Source organism: Drosophila suzukii, chromosome 3 (genome assembly GCF_043229965.1).
Source record: "Drosophila suzukii chromosome 3, CBGP_Dsuzu_IsoJpt1.0, whole genome shotgun sequence".
NCBI lineage: Eukaryota > Metazoa > Arthropoda > Insecta > Diptera > Drosophilidae > Drosophila > Drosophila suzukii.
The window spans coordinates 34,340,797-34,362,850 of NC_092082.1; the positions used below are offsets into that span (position 1 = coordinate 34,340,797).

The 22,054-nt window shown below is 38.4% G+C and overlaps 4 long non-coding RNA genes across 7 annotated transcripts; 3 read left to right on the forward strand and 1 right to left on the reverse strand.

Moving 5' to 3' along the window:
- Positions 1–6,938, reverse strand: LOC139352967 (uncharacterized). The gene is made up of 2 exons (XR_011604028.1): positions 2,901–6,938; positions 1–222 (listed from the first exon to the last, which is right to left on the reverse strand). It is a non-coding gene; the product is annotated as an uncharacterized lncRNA (long non-coding RNA).
- LOC139352966 (uncharacterized) lies at positions 2,084–2,899 on the forward strand. Of its 2 annotated transcripts, XR_011604027.1 has the most exons (3): positions 2,084–2,216; positions 2,301–2,471; positions 2,559–2,899. It is a non-coding gene; the product is annotated as an uncharacterized lncRNA (long non-coding RNA). The 2 variants fall into 2 exon arrangements; XR_011604026.1 differs by having other exon boundaries at positions 2,117–2,471.
- Positions 6,939–9,605: 2,667 nt separating the features above from the next.
- On the forward strand, positions 9,606–12,140 carry LOC139352965 (uncharacterized). 2 transcript variants are annotated; one of them, XR_011604024.1, is made up of 3 exons: positions 9,606–10,655; positions 10,740–10,910; positions 10,998–12,140. It is a non-coding gene; the product is annotated as an uncharacterized lncRNA (long non-coding RNA). The 2 variants fall into 2 exon arrangements; XR_011604025.1 differs by having other exon boundaries at positions 9,607–10,104; positions 10,188–10,910; positions 10,998–12,053.
- Positions 12,141–17,775: 5,635 nt separating this feature from the next.
- On the forward strand, positions 17,776–20,337 carry LOC139353054 (uncharacterized). 2 transcript variants are annotated; one of them, XR_011604180.1, is made up of 3 exons: positions 17,776–18,825; positions 18,910–19,080; positions 19,168–20,337. It is a non-coding gene; the product is annotated as an uncharacterized lncRNA (long non-coding RNA). The 2 variants fall into 2 exon arrangements; XR_011604181.1 differs by having other exon boundaries at positions 17,777–18,274; positions 18,358–19,080.
- Positions 20,338–22,054: the final 1,717 nt, after the last annotated feature.

A 22,054-nucleotide genomic window follows, 5' to 3' on the forward strand; every position in this document is an offset into this window, starting at 1 on the left:
TTTAAAATAAACATATCATGTTTTTTTATATATTTATATTAAAAATAAGTTAGAGATATGAGTTAAGAAAGATTTACATTTCAGCAGTGCTTAATATTAAATTTTTGGGTTCTCAAACGTGGCCCCTCGGGTAATATTAATGTCTGCATAGGGAGCAGATTGAGCAATGTGGAGCACCTTAAATTTCTTTAGCACAAGAAGGGAGTAAAACTTTTGAGCCGCCTGAAAGAAAAATTATTATAATTATTTTCTAAAATAAATATGAATTTAAAACTATTTAATAAAATAGACTTAAAACTAACTGGAAGATCGATCAAACGGTTTAAACTAGAATTATAAAAACCCGAAATACGGAAATATTGCGAAGGTGCTGAATTAGTACAATAGTCTTGTTTTTTATCATAAATTCAAATTTGTTTTAGAAAGTTCTTCATGATTTTAAGACAGCGGTCGGCAGCCTCCCATGAAGCCGGTATGGCGATAAAACTCTGCTTGTTCTCTGCCGCCACACGTACAGTTTAGACCAGCGGTAGTTTGATCTTAGCTTAGGAACGCAGAAAGAAGAGGTTGGAATCGATTAAAATTTGAAACAAACTTGCTAACGGAAGCGGAGCGCCGCTAACATATTTAAAAATTTCATGGGGTTCTTAATCAGCCATGATGATGGATATTAAATTCAAAAGGATATTCGAATGTCACAGCCCACTGCACTATGGGGACTTTGCCCTGTTTTTTGGCATAAATCTTTTTCAAAAGTATTCAAAATTTCGAAAAGTTGATGTTATCAAATTAAGAACAGATCAAAATGTTATGTTACATAACGAAAATTTTAACTTAACAGGCCATTGTTAAAATAACAGCTGTCAAACTCAGCTGCTGCAATCGAACAGCACGTGAGTACGTTGAACCTAATTTTTTTGTGAAATTTAAAACTAATATCTCTTGAACGACAAGACGTATATCCTTCTCTAAATATCTCTTGAACGACAAGACGTAAATCCTTCAAATTTAAAAAGCGATATTCATTCTGCATATGTGTACTATATGATGTTGGGGCGGGGTGGCTTGATCGCTGAAATAGGAATTGGAGCAGTACTTCTGGATATGTACTTCCTGAAGCCGATTCTGGGGCCTTAGCCGTAGAAAGTGGTGGCACTTCCGTAGAGGATGGATCTTTTGGCAGACTCGGCATTGGTAGGATTTAATACTTCGAGTACGTCCTGCCATCCAAGGCGGGGTATGGAACCCAATATTCGGATGGAGTATTCTTAGGAGGAAAATGATGTGTGGAAATTGGCAGATCGGAAGCTATCGACGGCCTCAAGAGTTCGATGGCGCTCCGTCAAATAGGAATCAAGCTCAAGCCACGTAGGAATTTCGGCTTTATTTTGGATAGACTGCTCCCATAATGAGAGAGTGAGCTTTGGTAGTTTTGTCGAGCACATATAAACCAGGATAGGGTCCCAATTCTCAATATTAACACCGGAAAAGTTTAAGAAAAATAAGCAACCTTGAAAAGTGCGTTGAAGTTCCTTTAAGGCTGCTCCCGACTCCTGTGCTATGGATTGCACATTAAAAAGTGTTTTCAGGTGACTGTTCACCTGCAATCGCTTATTTTCGAAACGCTCAGTTAGGTTATTCCAGGCTGAGCGAAAGCCATCATTGGTGAGTGGGGATCTTGAAACTATGGAATGAGCTTCGCCACTTGTTATTGAATTTAAATGGAATAATTTTTCAACGGGCGTTAGACTCGGATTGTCTATGTATATTGCCGTGAAAAGGTCCCGGAAAGTCGGCCAGCGAAGATAATCCCCAGAGAAAACCTCTGTGTCGATAGGAGGGAGCAGCCGACAGCCATAAGACGTGGAATTTTAGGACGGAGTTACTGTAGCTTGAGGTATTTGGTAGGAGCCTTTTTGGATTTGATCCATAAGCTGCGCGGCAAATATTTCATATGTGGATTACTTTTGGTAATACTTGGACTTTAGTATGCATTTAATGTCTGCGGCGCTCTCGCCTGCAGCTATAATGCAGTCGGAGCATATGTCGTATGCTGTTTTTACCGTTTGCCACAAGGAACTGAAGTGATCTCGTCGGACTTTACAGGCGGATAACATTGGGGTAGAAGCACCTGGAGCGTTCACAGTGGCCTCAAAGTGCGAATAGCGGAATAACGTTACGGGAATTGGAAAGACTTCGCTTATGTTTGTATGTCGGTGCGTTTGTTTGTCACCTGCACAAATTGCAAACGATTTGCTGGAGTAAATTTGTGGATATTGTGACTTTGTTTTAAATTTTAGAAATAGTTTAGCCGTATTTGTAAGTTGAGAAAAGTAGTTGGAGTGGACTGTATAAGAAAGAGTACTTAGAGTGGACTGTGTTAGAATATGTATGTAAATATACACACACAGCTGGAACACAGGTTCACCTGTGTGAATGTCGATTTTCAAGCGCTTTTTCGGATATTTCATGTAAGTAAACTATTCAAGGTTTTTGAATAATTATTTTTGTATTTTGTTAGTTTATTATTTAAGTTTATATATTTTTATGTACAATAGTTTTATCAAGAAAGTGTACTGGTGACCGAAGCTGAAACGTGATTTTCCCAAATTTACGGACCTAAACGGTGTGCAGGATACACCACACAAAAGTCGTCTGAAACAAAAGACGAAAATACTCCGTTATTCGTAATCAAGTGGCCGAGGTACTGACGTAAGGATTTCGTAAATTTTTGAAAATTGTCAAAGTGGCGAGGTACGTTAGTACCTCGGATTATACAATCAAATTGACCCCTCAAAATTTTAGCTTGATTCGTCGAATAGATTTTAGAAAAACACGGTTTCCAGAAAAACGCGTTTAAAGTTTGAGGATGTGATGAATAAACATTTTTATGAACTTACATTCAATCTGCGATTCCAGGACCACCTAACAAACTAAGCTGGTTTCTTGGACGTTGATGCTTTATGGTCAGTACAAACAAGTGGCCCTTACGACACCAAGCAATGCTTGTTACGCACGGAGCCCTAAACCGATTTGGGCAAGTAAACGAAATCGCGGACATGGAAAAAGACGACATAACAATAGACAGTTTAAAATACATGCTCACATAGAATGGCTAGTAACATAGAAATTTACAAATTATTGGAAGATAGAAAATACATAAGCTTATTATAATTAGTTGCATTAGGGCTATCAAACAGTAAAACGTGACACAGTGCATTATAGTCGTCACAAAGAACCCGAAAAGGATCATGAAGGGCATAATTGGATCTACAAATTGGCAGGGACAACGGACGAAAACGACGAACTGTTCTACAGGGTACATTCCAGTTGAGGGAACTAAGAAGGAAGGGAGAGTCAACATCACCATTAATTAATTTATGCAAAAACGTAACTCCGTGACACTTTCTACGATGGTTCAGGGTTGGTAAGTCCAGCAGGCGCAACCTCGCATGATAAGTGGGCAATCGAATTCCTGTGTCCCAGTTTAAACCTCTCAAAGCAAATAAAAGGAATTGTTTTTGAACGGACTCTAACATATTTTGGTAACAGCTAATTTGAGGTGACCATATACACGAGCAATATTCCATTGACGGACGAACAAGAGAAACATACAAAAGCTTTGTTGTGTATGGATCATCAAACTCCCTTGACCAGCGCTTCATTGAAAGAGATAAATAAAGATTTACAGATGCTTAAAGGTTTTTGCCCGTCAATGGGACAAATGGATAAATTGTTCATTATTCAATAGAATAAGTTAGCCGCGCACTTTGCTCTCTCTGAGCGCCGGCAGGGCTTTTTTCTTTGCCGCTGAGTTCGGCCGGCAACTATTTACATACACACACATACACGGGTAAAAACATTTCGCATTGTCTGGCTCTGACGTCATAGCTTTTTTTCTTGGGAGGTTTGTGTGTGAGTGGGCGTAGCAAAATTTTTTTCGGCCAATCGATAGGTATTGACAAGACTAATACATTTCAGTTAAAATTTTCTGTCTAGCATAAAAATTGTGGGCGCCAAAGGTTTGGGCGGTTTGTGGGCGTTAGAGTGGGCGTGGCATGTTCGCGTAACAAACTTGCGCTGCGTATAAGGCTACGGAATCTAAATCTGAAATCCCAATTCTCTATCTTTGATAGTTTCCGAGATATCCACGTTCAAATTTACGATTTTTTGAAGTTTGTGGGCGGTTTATGGGCGTTAGGGTGTGCGTGGCTAACTTTTTTTTGGGTCAATCGATAGGTATCGATGAGAACATTACATTTCAGTTAAAGTTTTTATTCTAGCATCAAAACTGTAGGAGCCATAGTTTTGGGCGGGTTGTGGGCGTTCGAGTGGGCGTAGCACTCTACTGAAACAAACTTGCGAACTCACGAATCTGCACACCAAATCTCAATAGCCTAGCTCTCATAGTTTCCGAGATTTCAGCGTTCATCCGGACAGACAGACAGACGGACATGGCTAGATCGACTCGGCTAGTGATCCTGATCAAGAATATATATATACTTTATGGGGTCGGAAACGCTTCCTTATGCCTGTTACATACTTTCCGACGAATCTAGTATACCCTTTTACTCTACGAGTAACGGGTATAAAAATGGACGTCAAAAATTACATTTTCTTTAAAAGGCACAATACGCCAGAAAAAGGATGCAGCAGCCATCTCTTTCGGTTTAAGAACATAATTCGAGGTTGCAGAGCTGCTCGTAAGACTTCACCATGCAAGAAAGCACAGCAGAATTTGTGGTTTCACAGATGTATTTCAAAGAGCAATGGACTTCCGATCCCATAATTTCACCCCCACTTCTGCAAATTAAATTTAAGGGTACACCGACCACTACAAAAAAAATGATCAAAATACCTTGCATAGTTCAGGAGTTATTATATAATGCCAAAAAAACAGGTCAAAGTGCCCACAGTGCACTGGGAAAAAGAGAAAAATAAATTCATAGCTTTGATTTGCCAACATGCTTTGTAACTCTGTCGGCCGCTAAAACTAGTAGGTCAGAGCTGATAGTCGTGTTCAAGCGCATTATAGATGGGGTTGATATAAATAAAGAAGAAACTTTGAACTAACACGTTAGGGAAAAGATGCACCTGATAAGGACAGACTCACTGACGTGTGCTAGATATTTTGAGTATAGGTATAGAGAAATTCTTAAATTTAGGGAGGAAACTGATCTCTTCGGAATTAATTGGGCTACTACCTATTATCTAAAAACACAAAATTTAATAATGTGAAATTTTCAGAAACTGTTTCTACTTTTCCATGGTAATTGGGCCCTCCTAAACAAATGTCCAATAAAAACACAAGTGCCATAACCTACAGGTTCCGCGCTATAGCTAAGAATACAAAGACCAATGTTTGCCAAAAATTTTAATTATGTGGCCTAAATAATTGGAACTGAAACACAATGAATAATATTTTGTGTTTGTCTTCAAATCTTCTGTCTACTACCACTTTTGTTGTTTTCTTATCTACTCTATACGAGTTGTTAAGTGTAAAATAAGTCATGGCGACCTATAGAATGCGAGTAAACATGTTGTACATCTTTGTTTTGGAAATGTTTTATAGTCTTATTTTGTGGCACAATAGACTTTAATAAAAATCTTATATTCCTAAGACGATTACTCGGATTCTAAAGGTTGCCATTATTAAGAGCGTTTTTCAGCAAAAATATTTAAGATGAGTTCAATTATATGGCCATATAGTTCAAAATGTCAGCAAACTACACTGCAGAACCTGTAGTTGATGACACATAAGAACACTTTTTCTCATATGGCACTTTTACTCAGAAGGACCCAATTATTATGGAAAAGTAGAAATGTTGTGGATTTTATTGGCTGTTGAGTTTCAATAGAAAGGTTCACCTCATATTTACGGTATGTTTTAGCTGAAACACGCCGCAGAGGTGAACTTTAACAATAAAGAACGTATATCCAGTTTAATAGTCTTCATTAATTAGTTTGTAACTGTGGATGTAACACACATATTTACAACGAAAACTTTCAAAAACTTCCTGAAGAACACCAACCTTTTTAATTCACAACAAAAACTTTTAAAATTTCGTGGTCTTTTACTTTGCGTTCGATGAAATGATTTGATTAGTCATTTTGTCATACTTGAAAATTTTGTTTCTCAAGGTGAGCTTGTAACTCAAGTTACAAGGAATTTTCTGAAGAGAACATTTCCAAAAATTCAATTTATTATAAACATATTATTTCTAATTAATGCAATTCAAGCATTCGTTAAAAGCTAAAGTATCTTGGTTACAAGTTTAATTCGGCAGAAATATCTGGTCAGGAGGCCTTTTGTTGTTGTCTGGGATTGGCCTTGTTAGAAACTAGCAATATGTTCGTTCATATAAACACCTTCCCTCCAAAACAACGTATTCCAAAAGATGCATCAGAATTCTACTGACATCTTTGAGAAAGGATTGCTAGACAGTTACAAACAAAGTCTTTGTTTAGACGATTTGTCTGCAAATTATGAGGCCGTGGAAGAACTCGTCAAGGGGTAAATAGTAACAGTGAGCCTGAAGAAGGAAATTTGATTTAAGAAGATGTTTATTTCGAGCTTCGCGATAAGAGTGGTTTTATTAGAGAAGGAAATATGGTATAGCCCCGTTAATATTAACACAGATAGGCCTTATTATTTAAAACTATTAGTAACCCTATATTCTCTGTGGAGAGACAAAGAGTTAGAATTAATTCAAAGTTAATAGAGAAAACATGAAGAAACGCAATAGTCAAGTTTTTCGAAAATCAGATACCCGTCGTTCTGTTTCAAATTTAAAACAAGGAAGAACGCTATATATATATTACTCAGCTATATGGAGATATGCAAGCAGCAAAGCGAGATTAAAATGCGCCACCTACCGGCGGTATACAGATTTAAGCGTTATGGGCGTTAGAGTGGGCGTGGCAAATTTTTTTTTGGATCAATCGATATGTATCGACGAGACCAATACATTTCAGTTAAAATTTTTTATCTAGCATGAAAATTGTGGGCGTCACAGGTTTTCGCGGTTTGTGGGCGTTAAAGTGGGCGTGGCAAACTTTTTTTTGGGTCAATCGATAGGTATTGATGAGAACAATACATTTCAGTTAAAATTTTTATTCTAGCATCAAAACTGTAGGAGCCACAGTTTTGGGCGGTTTGTGGGCGTTAGAGTGGGCGTGGCACTGTGCTGAAACAAACTGGCGCTGCGTAAGAAGCTCAGGAATCTGCACGCCGAATTTCAATAGCCTAGCTCCCATAGTTTCCGAGATCTCAGCGTTCATCCGGACGGACAGACAGACGGACAGACGGACAGACGGACATGGCTAGATCGACTCGGCTAGTGATCCTGATCAAGAATATATATACTTTGTGGGGTCGGAAACGCTTCCTTCTGCCTGTTACATACTTTCCGACGAATCTAGTATACCCTTTTACTCTACGAGTAACGGGTATAATAAAATAAAATTTAAGGGCATTTCTATTAGCGCGGCACAACCACACAGGCCGTTTATTACTTGTTCAGTTTTAAGCTTTAGAACTAGTAGGTTTACAAGTAAATTAATCATTCGCATATACACTTACACAAATGCAAAAGACTTTTATTTTCTTCCCTCTTTGCAAAGCGGTCAGCGAATAAGAAGAGCAAAAGAGGAAACGCAAAATTGGTTTTGGGCAAACTTGTTTCTAAAATGAAAATCTTTATTTATTCATCTAAATCAGTGGTCGGCACACACATACCATCACAAGTTTGCCTTGCATTAGTGTGAGTGTAACAAACACGAAGCTTGCGCGCGGCGTGCTGAAGCGAGACGTTTCTCTGCTTTGCACTGAGATCCTCTGCCGCAGCAACAAAAAAGCGCGCCGAAGTTGAGAAAAAAATTACCCGAAGACCCATGCCGAAGTCACACGAACATGTACGTTATACGTGAGCGAGCAGAGGATGGGCAGAACACTTCCCTATGCTCACTAGATAGGCCGCTGCCGACCACTGATCTAAACCAATTTCATCCTCCTTAAAGTAATCCCCTCCCGACAAAATGCACTTATGCCAACGTTTTTTCCATTCATCGAAACATGCCAAATAGTCCCTTTTCATCGCCTTCTTCGATTTTTATCTCCTCAATCGACTCGATTCGCGTTCCCCGGAATTGTATCTAGAGATTTGGGGATAGCTAAAAGTTACAAGGAGCCAAATGGTAAAGAAGACGAGTGAAATGTGAGCCGGTGCATTATATTGACGGCACATTCGGATATCAAACTAAGCTAAGGAAACTGAATCTTAAATCTCTCTAGCTCTTATAGTTTCATGGATCTCATCGTACACCCGGATAGATGGACATCGATTTCGCAAGTGATCCTGATCAAGAATAAATACACTTTATTTTATACTCTACTCTGTACTTCAAGTAGCAATGCTATACGCTTAAAAAATTCCAATTTAAAATAAACATATCATGTTTTTTTATATATTTATATTAAAAATAAGTTAGAGATATGAGTTAAGAAAGATTTACATTTCAGCAGTGCTTAATATTAAATTTTTGGGTTCTCAAACGTGGCCCCTCGGGTAATATTAATGTCTGCATAGGGAGCAGATTGAGCAATGTGGAGCACCTTAAATTTCTTTAGCACAAGAAGGGAGTAAAACTTTTGAGCCGCCTGAAAGAAAAATTATTATAATTATTTTCTAAAATAAATATGAATTTAAAACTATTTAATAAAATAGACTTAAAACTAACTGGAAGATCGATCAAACGGTTTAAACTAGAATTATAAAAACCCGAAATACGGAAATATTGCGAAGGTGCTGAATTAGTACAATAGTCTTGTTTTTTTATCATAAATTCAAATTTGTTTTAGAAAGTTCTTCATGATTTTAAGACAGCGGTCGGCAGCCTCCCATGAAGCCGGTATGGCGATAAAACTCTGCTTGTTCTCTGCCGCCACACGTACAGTTTAGACCAGCGGTAGTTTGATCTTAGCTTAGGAACGCAGAAAGAAGAGGTTGGAATCGATTAAAATTTTGAAACAAACTTGCTAACGGAAGCGGAGCGCCGCTAACATATTTAAAAATTTCATGGGGTTCTTAATCAGCCATGATGATGGATATCAAATTCAAAAGGATATTCGAATGTCACAGCCCACTGCACTATGGGGACTTTGCCCTGTTTTTTGGCATAAATCTTTTTCAAAAGTATTCAAAATTTCGAAAAGTTGATGTTATCAAATTAAGAACAGATCAAAATGTTATGTTACATAACGAAAATTTTAACTTAACAGGCCATTGTTAAAATAACAGCTGTCAAACTCAGCTGCTGCAATCGAACAGCACGTGAGTACGTTGAACCTAATTTTTTTGTGAAATTTAAAACTAAAATCTCTTGAACGACAAGACGTATATCCTTCTCTAAATATCTCTTGAACGACAAGACGTAAATCCTTCAAATTTAAAAAGCGATATTCATTCTGCATATGTGTACTATATGATGTTGGGGCGGGGTGGCTTGATCGCTGAAATAGGAATTGGAGCAGTACTTCTGGATATGTACTTCCTGAAGCCGATTCTGGGGCCTTAGCCGTAGAAAGTGGTGGCACTTCCGTAGAGGATGGATCTTTTGGCAGACTCGGCATTGGTAGGATTTAATACTTCGAGTACGTCCTGCCATCCAAGGCGGGGTATGGAACCCAATATTCGGATGGAGTATTCTTAGGAGGAAAATGATGTGTGGAAATTGGCAGATCGGAAGCTATCGACGGCCTCAAGAGTTCGATGGCGCTCCGTCAAATAGGAATCAAGCTCAAGCCACGTAGGAATTTCGGCTTTATTTTGGATAGACTGCTCCCATAATGAGAGAGTGAGCTTTGGTAGTTTTGTCGAGCACATATAAACCAGGATAGGGTCCCAATTCTCAATATTAACACCGGAAAAGTTTAAGAAAAATAAGCAACCTTGAAAAGTGCGTTGAAGTTCCTTTAAGGCTGCTCCCGACTCCTGTGCTATGGATTGCACATTAAAAAGTGTTTTCAGGTGACTGTTCACCTGCAATCGCTTATTTTCGAAACGCTCAGTTAGGTTATTCCAGGCTGAGCGAAAGCCATCATTGGTGAGTGGGGATCTTGAAACTATGGAATGAGCTTCGCCACTTGTTATTGAATTTAAATGGAATAATTTTTCAACGGGCGTTAGACTCGGATTGTCTATGTATATTGCCGTGAAAAGGTCCCGGAAAGTCGGCCAGCGAAGATAATCCCCAGAGAAAACCTCTGTGTCGATAGGAGGGAGCAGCCGACAGCCATAAGACGTGGAATTTTAGGACGGAGTTACTGTAGCTTGAGGTATTTGGTAGGAGCCTTTTTGGATTTGATCCATAAGCTGCGCGGCAAATATTTCATATGTGGATTACTTTTGGTAATACTTGGACTTTAGTATGCATTTAATGTCTGCGGCGCTCTCGCCTGCAGCTATAATGCAGTCGGAGCATATGTCGTATGCTGTTTTTACCGTTTGCCACAAGGAATTGAAGTGATCTCGTCGGACTTTACAGGCGGATAACATTGGGGTAGAAGCACCTGGAGCGTTCACAGTGGCCTCAAAGTGCGAATAGCGGAATAACGTTACGGGAATTGGAAAGACTTCGCTTATGTTTGTATGTCGGTGCGTTTGTTTGTCACCTGCACAAATTGCAAACGATTTGCTGGAGTAAATTTGTGGATATTGTAACTTTGTTTTAAATTTTAGAAATAGTTTAGCCGTATTTGTAAGTTGAGAAAAGTAGTTGGAGTGGACTGTATAAGAAAGAGTACTTAGAGTGGACTGTGTTAGAATATGTATGTAAATATACACACACAGCTGGAACACAGGTTCACCTGTGTGAATGTCGATTTTCAAGCGCTTTTTCGGATATTTCATGTAAGTAAACTATTCAAGGTTTTTGAATAATTATTTTTGTATTTTGTTAGTTTATTATTTAAGTTTATATATTTTTATGTACAATAGTTTTATCAAGAAAGTGTACTGGTGACCGAAGCTGAAACGTGATTTTCCCAAATTTACGGACCTAAACGGTGTGCAGGATACACCACACAAAAGTCGTCTGAAACAAAAGACGAAAATACTCCGTTATTCGTAATCAAATGGCCGAGGTACTGACGTAAGGATTTCGTAAATTTTTGAAAATTGTCAAAGTGGCGAGGTACGTTAGTACCTCGGATTATACAATCAAATTGACCCCTCAAAATTTTAGCTTGATTCGTCGATTAGATTTTAGAAAAACACGGTTTCCAGAAAAACGCGTTTAAAGTTTGAGGATGTGATGAATAAACATTTTTATGAACTTACATTCAATCTGCGATTCCAGGACCACCTAACAAACTAAGCTGGTTTCTTGGACGTTGATGCTTTATGGTCAGTACAAACAAGTGGCCCTTACGACACCAAGCAATGCTTGTTACGCACGGAGCCCTAAACCGATTTGGGCAAGTAAACGAAATCGCGGACATGGAAAAAGACGACATAACAATAGACAGTTTAAAATACATGCTCACATAGAATGGCTAGTAACATAGAAATTTACAAATTATTGGAAGATAGAAAATACATAAGCTTATTATAATTAGTTGCATTAGGGCTATCAAACAGTAAAACGTGACACAGTGCATTATAGTCGTCACAAAGAACCCGAAAAGGATCATGAAGGGCATAATTGGATCTACAAATTGGCAGGGACAACGGACGAAAACGACGAACTGTTCTACAGGGTACATTCCAGTTGAGGGAACTAAGAAGGAAGGGAGAGTCAACATCACCATTAATTAATTTATGCAAAAACGTAACTCCGTGACACTTTCTACGATGGTTCAGGGTTGGTAAGTCCAGCAGGCGCAACCTCGCATGATAAGAGGGCAATCGAATTCCTGTGTCCCAGTTTAAACCTCTCAAAGCAAATAAAAGGAATTGTTTTTGAACGGACTCTAACATATTTTGGTAACAGCTAATTTGAGGTGACCATATACACGAGCAATATTCCATTGACGGACGAACAAGAGAAACATACAAAAGCTTTGTTGTGTATGGATCATCAAACTCCCTTGACCAGCGCTTCATTGAAAGAGATAAATAAAGATTTACAGATGCTTAAAGGTTTTTGCCCGTCAATGGGACAAATGAATAAATTGTTCATTATTCAATAGAATAAGTTAGCCGCGCACTTTGCTCTCTCTGAGCGCCGGCAGGGCTTTTTTCTTTGCCGCTGAGTTCGGCCGGCAACTATTTACATACACACACATACACGGGTAAAAACATTTCGCATTGTCTGGCTCTGACGTCATAGCTTTTTTTCTTGGGAGGTTTGTGTGTGAGTGGGCGTAGCAAAATTTTTTTCGGCCAATCGATAGGTATTGACAAGACTAATACATTTCAGTTAAAATTTTCTGTCTAGCATAAAAATTGTGGGCGCCAAAGGTTTGGGCGGTTTGTGGGCGTTAGAGTGGGCGTGGCATGTTCGCGTAACAAACTTGCGCTGCGTATAAGGCTACGGAATCTAAATCTGAAATCCCAATTCTCTATCTTTGATAGTTTCCGAGATATCCACGTTCAAATTTACGATTTTTTGAAGTTTGTGGGCGGTTTATGGGCGTTAGGGTGTGCGTGGCTAACTTTTTTTTGGGTCAATCGATAGGTATCGATGAGAACATTACATTTCAGTTAAAGTTTTTATTCTAGCATCAAAACTGTAGGAGCCATAGTTTTGGGCGGGTTGTGGGCGTTCGAGTGGGCGTAGCACTCTACTGAAACAAACTTGCGAACTCACGAATCTGCACACCAAATCTCAATAGCCTAGCTCTCATAGTTTCCGAGATTTCAGCGTTCATCCGGACAGACAGACAGACGGACATGGCTAGATCGACTCGGCTAGTGATCCTGATCAAGAATATATATATACTTTATGGGGTCGGAAACGCTTCCTTATGCCTGTTACATACTTTCCGACGAATCTAGTATACCCTTTTACTCTACGAGTAACGGGTATAAAAATGGACGTCAAAAATTACATTTTCTTTAAAAGGCACAATACGCCAGAAAAAGGATGCAGCAGCCATCTCTTTCGGTTTAAGAACATAATTCGAGGTTGCAGAGCTGCTCGTAAGACTTCACCATGCAAGAAAGCACAGCAGAATTTGTGGTTTCACAGATGTATTTCAAAGAGCAATGGACTTCCGATCCCATAATTTCACCCCCACTTCTGCAAATTAAATTTAAGGGTACACCGACCACTACAAAAAAAATGATCAAAATACCTTGCATAGTTCAATAGTTATTATATAATGCCAAAAAAACAGGTCAAAGTGCCCACAGTGCACTGGGAAAAAGAGAAAAATAAATTCATAGCTTTGATTTGCCAACATGCTTTGTAACTCTGTCGGCCGCTAAAACTAGTAGGTCAGAACTGATAGTCGTGTTCAAGCGCATTATAGATGGGGTTGATATAAATAAAGAAGAAACTTTGAACTAACACGTTAGGGAAAAGATGCACCTGATAAGGACAGACTCACTGACGTGTGCTAGATATTTTGAGTATAGGTATAGAGAAATTCTTAAATTTAGGGAGGAAACTGATCTCTTCGGAATTAATTGGGCTACTACCTATTATCTAAAAACACAAAATTTAATAATGTGAAATTTTCAGAAACTGTTTCTACTTTTCCATGGTAATTGGGCCCTCCTAAACAAATGTCCAATAAAAACACAAGTGCCATAACCTACAGGTTCCGCGCTATAGCTAAGAATACAAAGACCAATGTTTGCCAAAAATTTTAATTATGTGGCCTAAATAATTGGAACTGAAACACAATGAATAATATTTTGTGTTTGTCTTCAAATCTTCTGTCTACTACCACTTTTGTTGTTTTCTTATCTACTCTATACGAGTTGTTAAGTGTAAAATAAGTCATGGCGACCTATAGAATGCGAGTAAACATGTTGTACATCTTTGTTTTGGAAATGTTTTATAGTCTTATTTTGTGGCACAATAGACTTTAATAAAAATCTTATATTCCTAAGACGATTACTCGGATTCTAAAGGTTGCCATTATTAAGAGCGTTTTTCAGCAAAAATATTTAAGATGAGTTCAATTATATGGCCATATAGTTCAAAATGTCAGCAAACTACACTGCAGAACCTGTAGTTGATGACACATAAGAACACTTTTTCTCATATGGCACTTTTACTCAGAAGGACCCAATTATTATGGAAAAGTAGAAATGTTGTGGATTTTATTGGCTGTTGAGTTTCAATAGAAAGGTTCACCTCATATTTACGGTATGTTTTAGCTGAAACACGCCGCAGAGGTGAACTTTAACAATAAAGAACGTATATCCAGTTTAATAGTCTTCATTAATTAGTTTGTAACTGTGGATGTAACACACATATTTACAACGAAAACTTTCAAAAACTTCCTGAAGAACACCAACCTTTTTAATTCACAACAAAAACTTTTAAAATTTCGTGGTCTTTTACTTTGCGTTCGATGAAATGATTTGATTAGTCATTTTGTCATACTTGAAAATTTTGTTTCTCAAGGTGAGCTTGTAACTCAAGTTACAAGGAATTTTCTGAAGAGAACATTTCCAAAAATTCAATTTATTATAAACATATTATTTCTAATTAATGCAATTCAAGCATTCGTTAAAAGCTAAAGTATCTTGGTTACAAGTTTAATTCGGCAGAAATATCTGGTCAGGAGGCCTTTTGTTGTTGTCTGGGATTGGCCTTGTTAGAAACTAGCAATATGTTCGTTCATATAAACACCTTCCCTCCAAAACAACGTATTCCAAAAGATGCATCAGAATTCTACTGACATCTTTGAGAAAGGATTGCTAGACAGTTACAAACAAAGTCTTTGTTTAGACGATTTGTCTGCAAATTATGAGGCCGTGGAAGAACTCGTCAAGGGGTAAATAGTAACAGTGAGCCTGAAGAAGGAAATTTGGTTTAAGAAGATGTTTATTTCGAGCTTCGCGATAAGAGTGGTTCTATTAGAGAAGGAAATATGGTATAGCCCCGTTAATATTAACACAGATAGGCCTTATTATTTAAAACTATTAGTAACCCTATATTCTCTGTGGAGAGACAAAGAGTTAGACTTAATTCAAAGTTAATAGAGAAAACATGAAGAAACGCAATAGTCAAGTTTTTCGAAAATCAGATACCCGTCGTTCTGTTTCAAATTTAAAACAAGGAAGAACGCTATATATATATTACTCAGCTATATGGAGATATGCAAGCAGCAAAGCGAGATTAAAATGCGCCACCTACCGGCGGTATACAGATTTAAGCGTTATGGGCGTTAGAGTGGGCGTGGCAAATTTTTTTTTGATCAATCGATAGGTATTGACGAGACCAATACATTTCAGTTAAAATTTTTTATCTAGCATGAAAATTGTGGGCGTCACAGGTTTTCGCGGTTTGTGGGCGTTAAAGTGGGCGTGGCAAACTTTTTTTTGGGTCAATCGATAGGTATTGATGAGAACAATACATTTCAGTTAAAATTTTTATTCTAGCATCAAAACTGTAGGAGCCACAGTTTTGGGCGGTTTGTGGGCGTTAGAGTGGGCGTGGCACTGTGCTGAAACAAACTGGCGCTGCGTAAGAAGCTCAGGAATCTGCACGCCGAATTTCAATAGCCTAGCTCCCATAGTTTCCGAGATCTCAGCGTTCATCCGGACGGACAGACAGACGGACAGACGGACATGGCTAGATCGACTCGGCTAGTGATCCTGATCAAGAATATATATACTTTGTGGGGTCGGAAACGCTTCCTTCTGCCTGTTACATACTTTCCGACGAATCTAGTATACCCTTTTACTCTACGAGTAACGGGTATAATAAAATAAAATTTAAGGGCATTTCTATTAGCGCGGCACAACCACACAGGCCGTTTATTACTTGTTCAGTTTTAAGCTTTAGAACTAGTAGGTTTACAAGTAAATTAATCATTCGCATATACACTTACAAATGCAAAAGACTTTTATTTTCTTCCCTCTTTGCAAAGCGGTCAGCGAATAAGAAGAGCAAAAGAGGAAACGCAAAATTGGTTTTGGGCAAACTTGTTTCTAAAATGAAAATCTTTATTTATTCATCTAAAATTTAAAAGGGGCCACTGATCTAAACCAATTTCATCCTCCTTAAAGTAATCCCCTCCCGACAAAATGCACTTATGCCAACGTTTTTTCCATTCATCGAAACATGCCAAATAGTCCCTTTTCATCGCCTTCTTCGATTTTTATCTCCTCAATCGACTCGATTCGCGTTCCCCGGAATTGTATCTAGAGATTTGGGGATAGCTAAAAGTTACAAGGAGCCAAATGGTAAAGAAGACGAGTGAAATGTGAGCCGGTGCATTATATTGACGGCACATTCGGATATCAAACTAAGCTAAGGAAACTGAATCTTAAATCTCTCTAGCTCTTATAGTTTCATGGATCTCATCGTACACCCGGATAGATGGACATCGATTTCGCAAGTGATCCTGATCAAGAATAAATACACTTTATTTTATACTCTACTCTGTACTTCAAGTAGCAATGCTATACGCTTAAAAAATTCCAATTTAAAATAAACATATCATGTTTTTTTATATATTTATATTAAAAATAAGTTAGAGATATGAGTTAAGAAAGATTTACATTTCAGCAGTGCTTAATATTAAATTTTTGGGTTCTCAAACGTGGCCCCTCGGGTAATATTAATGTCTGCATAGGGAGCAGATTGAGCAATGTGGAGCACCTTAAATTTCTTTAGCACAAGAAGGGAGTAAAACTTTTGAGCCGCCTGAAAGAAAAATTATTATAATTATTTTCTAAAATAAATATGAATTTAAAACTATTTAATAAAATAGACTTAAAACTAACTGGAAGATCGATCAAACGGTTTAAACTAGAATTATAAAAACCCGAAATACGGAAATATTGCGAAGGTGCTGAATTAGTACAATAGTCTTGTTTTTTATCATAAATTCAAATTTGTTTTAGAAAGTTCTTCATGATTTTAAGACAGCGGTCGGCAGCCTCCCATGAAGCCGGTATGGCGATAAAACTCTGCTTGTTCTCTGCCGCCACACGTACAGTTTAGACCAGCGGTAGTTTGATCTTAGCTTAGGAACGCAGAAAGAAGAGGTTGGAATCGATTAAAATTTTGAAACAAACTTGCTAACGGAAGCGGAGCGCCGCTAACATATTTAAAAATTTCATGGGGTTCTTAATCAGCCATGATGATGGATATCAAATTCAAAAGGATATTCGAATGTCACAGCCCACTGCACTATGGGGACTTTGCCCTGTTTTTTGGCATAAATCTTTTTCAAAAGTATTCAAAATTTCGAAAAGTTGATGTTATCAAATTAAGAACAGATCAAAATGTTATGTTACATAACGAAAATTTTAACTTAACAGGCCATTGTTAAAATAACAGCTGTCAAACTCAGCTGCTGCAATCGAACAGCACGTGAGTACGTTGAACCTAATTTTTTTGTGAAATTTAAAACTAAAATCTCTTGAACGACAAGACGTATATCCTTCTCTAAATATCTCTTGAACGACAAGACGTAAATCCTTCAAATTTAAAAAGCGATATTCATTCTGCATATGTGTACTATATGATGTTGGGGCGGGGTGGCTTGATCGCTGAAATAGGAATTGGAGCAGTACTTCTGGATATGTACTTCCTGAAGCCGATTCTGGGGCCTTAGCCGTAGAAAGTGGTGGCACTTCCGTAGAGGATGGATCTTTTGGCAGACTCGGCATTGGTAGGATTTAATACTTCGAGTACGTCCTGCCATCCAAGGCGGGGTATGGAACCCAATATTCGGATGGAGTATTCTTAGGAGGAAAATGATGTGTGGAAATTGGCAGATCGGAAGCTATCGACGGCCTCAAGAGTTCGATGGCGCTCCGTCAAATAGGAATCAAGCTCAAGCCACGTAGGAATTTCGGCTTTATTTTGGATAGACTGCTCCCATAATGAGAGAGTGAGCTTTGGTAGTTTTGTCGAGCACATATAAACCAGGATAGGGTCCCAATTCTCAATATTAACACCGGAAAAGTTTAAGAAAAATAAGCAACCTTGAAAAGTGCGTTGAAGTTCCTTTAAGGCTGCTCCCGACTCCTGTGCTATGGATTGCACATTAAAAAGTGTTTTCAGGTGACTGTTCACCTGCAATCGCTTATTTTCGAAACGCTCAGTTAGGTTATTCCAGGCTGAGCGAAAGCCATCATTGGTGAGTGGGGATCTTGAAACTATGGAATGAGCTTCGCCACTTGTTATTGAATTTAAATGGAATAATTTTTCAACGGGCGTTAGACTCGGATTGTCTATGTATATTGCCGTGAAAAGGTCCCGGAAAGTCGGCCAGCGAAGATAATCCCCAGAGAAAACCTCTGTGTCGATAGGAGGGAGCAGCCGACAGCCATAAGACGTGGAATTTTAGGACGGAGTTACTGTAGCTTGAGGTATTTGGTAGGAGCCTTTTTGGATTTGATCCATAAGCTGCGCGGCAAATATTTCATATGTGGATTACTTTTGGTAATACTTGGACTTTAGTATGCATTTAATGTCTGCGGCGCTCTCGCCTGCAGCTATAATGCAGTCGGAGCATATGTCGTATGCTGTTTTTACCGTTTGCCACAAGGAATTGAAGTGATCTCGTCGGACTTTACAGGCGGATAACATTGGGGTAGAAGCACCTGGAGCGTTCACAGTGGCCTCAAAGTGCGAATAGCGGAATAACGTTACGGGAATTGGAAAGACTTCGCTTATGTTTGTATGTCGGTGCGTTTGTTTGTCACCTGCACAAATTGCAAACGATTTGCTGGAGTAAATTTGTGGATATTGTAACTTTGTTTTAAATTTTAGAAATAGTTTAGCCGTATTTGTAAGTTGAGAAAAGTAGTTGGAGTGGACTGTATAAGAAAGAGTACTTAGAGTGGACTGTGTTAGAATATGTATGTAAATATACACACACAGCTGGAACACAGGTTCACCTGTGTGAATGTCGATTTTCAAGCGCTTTTTCGGATATTTCATGTAAGTAAACTATTCAAGGTTTTTGAATAATTATTTTTGTATTTTGTTAGTTTATTATTTAAGTTTATATATTTTTATGTACAATAGTTTTATCAAGAAAGTGTACTGGTGACCGAAGCTGAAACGTGATTTTCCCAAATTTACGGACCTAAACGGTGTGCAGGATACACCACACAAAAGTCGTCTGAAACAAAAGACGAAAATACTCCGTTATTCGTAATCAAATGGCCGAGGTACTGACGTAAGGATTTCGTAAATTTTTGAAAATTGTCAAAGTGGCGAGGTACGTTAGTACCTCGGATTATACAATCAAATTGACCCCTCAAAATTTTAGCTTGATTCGTCGATTAGATTTTAGAAAAACACGGTTTCCAGAAAAACGCGTTTAAAGTTTGAGGATGTGATGAATAAACATTTTTATGAACTTACATTCAATCTGCGATTCCAGGACCACCTAACAAACTAAGCTGGTTTCTTGGACGTTGATGCTTTATGGTCAGTACAAACAAGTGGCCCTTACGACACCAAGCAATGCTTGTTACGCACGGAGCCCTAAACCGATTTGGGCAAGTAAACGAAATCGCGGACATGGAAAAAGACGACATAACAATAGACAGTTTAAAATACATGCTCACATAGAATGGCTAGTAACATAGAAATTTACAAATTATTGGAAGATAGAAAATACATAAGCTTATTATAATTAGTTGCATTAGGGCTATCAAACAGTAAAACGTGACACAGTGCATTATAGTCGTCACAAAGAACCCGAAAAGGATCATGAAGGGCATAATTGGATCTACAAATTGGCAGGGACAACGGACGAAAACGACGAACTGTTCTACAGGGTACATTCCAGTTGAGGGAACTAAGAAGGAAGGGAGAGTCAACATCACCATTAATTAATTTATGCAAAAACGTAACTCCGTGACACTTTCTACGATGGTTCAGGGTTGGTAAGTCCAGCAGGCGCAACCTCGCATGATAAGAGGGCAATCGAATTCCTGTGTCCCAGTTTAAACCTCTCAAAGCAAATAAAAGGAATTGTTTTTGAACGGACTCTAACATATTTTGGTAACAGCTAATTTGAGGTGACCATATACACGAGCAATATTCCATTGACGGACGAACAAGAGAAACATACAAAAGCTTTGTTGTGTATGGATCATCAAACTCCCTTGACCAGCGCTTCATTGAAAGAGATAAATAAAGATTTACAGATGCTTAAAGGTTTTTGCCCGTCAATGGGACAAATGGATAAATTGTTCATTATTCAATAGAATAAGTTAGCCGCGCACTTTGCTCTCTCTGAGCGCCGGCAGGGCTTTTTTCTTTGCCGCTGAGTTCGGCCGGCAACTATTTACATACACACACATACACGGGTAAAAACATTTCGCATTGTCTGGCTCTGACGTCATAGCTTTTTTTCTTGGGAGGTTTGTGTGTGAGTGGGCGTAGCAAAATTTTTTTCGGCCAATCGATAGGTATTGACAAGACTAATACATTTCAGTTAAAATATTCTGTCTAGCATAAAAATTGTGGGCGCCAAAGGTTTGGGCGGTTTGTGGGCGTTAGAGTGGGCGTGGCATGTTCGCGTAACAAACTTGCGCTGCGTATAAGGCTACGGAATCTAAATCTGAAATCCCAATTCTCTATCTTTGATAGTTTCCGAGATATCCACGTTCAAATTTACGATTTTTTGAAGTTTGTGGGCGGTTTATGGGCGTTAGGGTGTGCGTGGCTAACTTTTTTTTGGGTCAATCGATAGGTATCGATGAGAACATTACATTTCAGTTAAAGTTTTTATTCTAGCATCAAAACTGTAGGAGCCATAGTTTTGGGCGGGTTGTGGGCGTTCGAGTGGGCGTAGCACTCTACTGAAACAAACTTGCGAACTCACGAATCTGCACACCAAATCTCAATAGCCTAGCTCTCATAGTTTCCGAGATTTCAGCGTTCATCCGGACAGACAGACAGACGGACATGGCTAGATCGACTCGGCTAGTGACCCTGATCAAGAATATATATATACTTTATGGGGTCGGAAACGCTTCCTTATGCCTGTTACATACTTTCCGACGAATCTAGTATACCCTTTTACTCTACGAGTAACGGGTATAAAAATGGACGTCAAAAATTACATTTTCTTTAAAAGGCACAATACGCCAGAAAAAGGATGCAGCAGCCATCTCTTTCGGTTTAAGAACATAATTCGAGGTTGCAGAGCTGCTCGTAAGACTTCACCATGCAAGAAAGCACAGCAGAATTTGTGGTTTCACAGATGTATTTCAAAGAGCAATGGACTTCCGATCCCATAATTTCACCCCCACTTCTGCAAATTAAATTTAAGGGTACACCGACCACTACAAAAAAAATGATCAAAATACCTTGCATAGTTCAATAGTTATTATATAATGCCAAAAAAACAGGTCAAAGTGCCCACAGTGCACTGGGAAAAAGAGAAAAATAAATTCATAGCTTTGATTTGCCAACATGCTTTGTAACTCTGTCGGCCGCTAAAACTAGTAGGTCAGAACTGATAGTCGTGTTCAAGCGCATTATAGATGGGGTTGATATAAATAAAGAAGAAACTTTGAACTAACACGTTAGGGAAAAGATGCACCTGATAAGGACAGACTCACTGACGTGTGCTAGATATTTTGAGTATAGGTATAGAGAAATTCTTAAATTTAGGGAGAAAACTGATCTCTTCGGAATTAATTGGGCTACTACCTATTATCTAAAAACACAAAATTTAATAATGTGAAATTTTCAGAAACCGTTTCTACTTTTCCATGGTAATTGGGCCCTCCTAAACAAATGTCCAATAAAAACACAAGTGCCATAACCTACAGGTTCCGCGCTATAGCTAAGAATACAAAGACCAATGTTTGCCAAAAATTTTAATTATGTGGCCTAAATAATTGGAACTGAAACACAATGAATAATATTTTGTGTTTGTCTTCAAATCTTC